At 46.4% G+C, this 3074-nt stretch overlaps 1 non-coding gene across 1 annotated transcript; it reads left to right on the top strand.

The window, feature by feature from the left end:
* The first annotated feature begins 2910 nt into the window (after window positions 1-2910).
* On the top strand, window positions 2911-3074 carry LOC119469781. Its single transcript, XR_005198623.1, has one exon. It is a non-coding gene; the product is annotated as a U1 spliceosomal RNA (small nuclear RNA).

Below are 3074 nucleotides of genomic sequence, written 5' to 3'. Positions count from 1 at the left end.
TCTCTGGCAACTACAGTTCTCCATTCCCATTTCAGTTTTCACGTCCATTGACCGAGTTGTGCATACCAACTCCCACACGTGTATGTTGAAGCCCTAACTCCCAATGCGATGGTTTATGCAGCTGGGGCCTTTGAGAAGTAATTAGGATTAAATGAGGTTATGAGAGTGGGGCCCTCCTGCTGAGATGAATGCCATTATAAGAAGAGACACTAGAAAGTTTGCTCCTCTCCCTTCCCTATGGTACACAAAGAAATGGCCACATGTGCACACAGCGAAACTACAGCCACTTACAGGCCATAGGAAGAGAACTTGGAATGAAATCGCTTTGCTAGTACCGTTTGTTATCTTGGACTTCCCAGCCTCCAGAAGTGTGAGAAATAAATTTCTGTAGTTTAAGGCACTTGGTCGATGGTTATTTTGTTATGGCAACCTGAACAGACTAATACAACAATCCAGTCCTAGAGGCAATATGGCTTCTCTGCCGATCCCAGATTCTGAGTGCCTCTCAGTCCTTTGCTGGGTGATTTTGATCCTGTCCATATATCTATAAATATTCCCTTCATAAAACTCTCTTTAAATCACACATCTGTGTCTGCCACTTGGTTCCCATCAGAGCCAAGACTGATTTGAGATGATTTCTTAAGGTCAGGTTGATGTCTTAATCCAGTTGTGCTGCTAAAACAAAATACCACAGAGTGAGTAACTTACAAACAATAAACATTTATTGCTCACAGTTATGGAAGGTGGGCAGTCCAAGATTAAATTGCTAGCAGGTTCAGTATCTGGTGAAGGCCTATCCTCTGCCACCCGGGCTGGAGTGCAGTGTTGCAAGCTGGGCTCACTGCAACCTCCACCTCCCAGGCTCAAGTAATCCTCCTACCTCAGCCTCCTGAGTAGCTGGGACCACCGGTGCACACCACCAGGCCTGGCTAATTTTTTTTTTTTTTTAGAGATGGAGTTTCACCATGTTTCCCAGGATGGTTTCAAACTCCTGGACTCAGGCAATCTGCCAGCCTCCCAAGGAGTGCTGGGATTACACACATGAGCCACTGTGCCCACCCCCCAAAATTCTACTGATATGTATGCATAATTAAATAATTACCAGCCATTATTTTCTGATACTTTGATTGGCAATTGGTTGAAAGAGTTTATCTGAAGACCTGGAATCCATAGAAGGGAGTCTCTGTGTTAAGGGTTTGTGGAGACCAAGGTTATTATGCAGATGAAGCCTCCAGTAGCAGGCTTCAGAGCGAATAGATTGTAAATGTTTCTTATCAGACTTAAAAAGGTGCCTGAATTAGGGAAAAGACCTGGAAAGTGATTTCCTATAACCTGTAGATTTTCCCCACAAGAGACAGCTTGTAGGGACATTTCAAAATAGGACAAAATATATATTTTAGGGTACAATATTTTTCTTTCTTTCAGGGCCTGCTATCTGTAATGTAATGCTATACTAGAATCATTTGGTGTCTCATTGGTACAAAAAGTCTTAAGATCTCTGTTTTAATACCAGTTGCACCTGGTCAGATGTGCTGGTCAATTGTGCCTGAATTCCAAAGGGAGGAAGGCATAATGAGGCCTATCTGAGCCCCACTTCCCATCATGGCCTGGACTAGTTTTTCAGGTCAACTTTGGAATGACCTTGGCTGAGAGGAAGGGTGCATTCAAATAGTTGAAGGGCTTAGAATTTTATTTGTGGTTTACACTATAGAAAGCATTTCTCCAATATTGCCTGTCTCCCTGTCAGGATCAAGCATTTAGTATTTAGTTGCTACACTCTCACGTAATCCCTCATTTTCGATATTTTGCCATGTTTTCCAGTGACCTAACTGGCCACCATGTCACAGACTTTATGGTTTCCCAAGGAGAACGCTCCATTTCACGTGTTGTGATTTGAGCAACAGAATAGAATCTACTTGTAAATGTTCAAATGCGCTTTGACTTGGGTTCTAATTTTGCTCTACTTCACAGTGTTTTCTGGGTTACATACAAGGAAGATGATCCAGTCATTTGTTAAAGGCCTCAAATAAGACATACTGCAGATTTTTTTTTTTTGTCAAATTGGGATTATTTCGTGTCTTTGAAGAATATAAAATACTAACATGAGACAAGCACTGAGGTTTGGAGGTGGCCGTGAAGAGACGAAAGTCCATGCCTGAGACTGTCCAGTCATCTCTGCGGGGGCCACATATTTTTGTAGGACATTGTATTTGAAAAAAAAAAAACCCTTCAAGATTTATGAAATTAGACAACTGTCTTTGTAATACTTTATAGTGGTAAAACCAGTCAGGGTGGCTGGTTTGCAGTCATCTGAGCAGCCTCTCGTTTCATAGATACGGTTTCTCTCTGACACTGAACGTCTTTCAACATCACAGAGATAACCAGGTTTGAAAGGTACCGGTTTTCTTCGTAATCCGTAACGTTCTAGTCTGCTCATTAAAAGATGCGTGCCGGAGCCTCCAGCTGGCCGCCAGAATGTTCCTCCGCGGGACACAGGTCAAGTACCAGACTCTTTGGTGGAAGCCAGATTCGGGGTCTCGGTGCACCTCCCCAAAGGAGGCGGGCTGCAGGGAAAGGAGGGAGAGGCCGACGTCACTTCCCCGCCGGCTCCGGCAGCGGGTTGGTCGGCTGAGTGGCGGACGGGGACTGGGAAAGACACTGTCAGTGACATCACGGAGAGGGCGACTTCTATGCAGATGAGGCGGCGCAGGGGCTGCTGCTTGGCCACCTGCTGCTTCCCGACAAAGGAATCCCCGCCGTGGGAGCGAGTCCACGACCGCTGGTGGGACCCAAGAGTCCCAGCTGTGTGTCCCGGCTAGGAGGGCTGGGGACGCGGTGCCCGCGGCAAGTGACCGTGCGTGTAAAGGGTGAGGCGTATGAGGCTGTGTCGGGGCGGAGGCGAATGGACTCATACTTACCTGGCAGGGGAGATACCATGATCACGAAGGTGGTTTTCCCAGGGCGAGGCTTATCCATTGCACTCCGGATGTGCTGACCCCTGCGATTTCCCCAAATGTGGGAAACTCGACTGCATAATTTGTGGTAGTGGGGGACTGCGTTCGCGCTTTCCCCTG

This window comes from Cebus imitator, unplaced genomic scaffold, assembly GCF_001604975.1.
Source record: "Cebus imitator isolate Cc_AM_T3 unplaced genomic scaffold, Cebus_imitator-1.0 Scaffold831, whole genome shotgun sequence".
NCBI classification, from domain to species: Eukaryota; Metazoa; Chordata; class Mammalia; order Primates; family Cebidae; genus Cebus; species Cebus imitator.
This window is presented reverse-complemented; position numbering and strand designations above follow the sequence as displayed.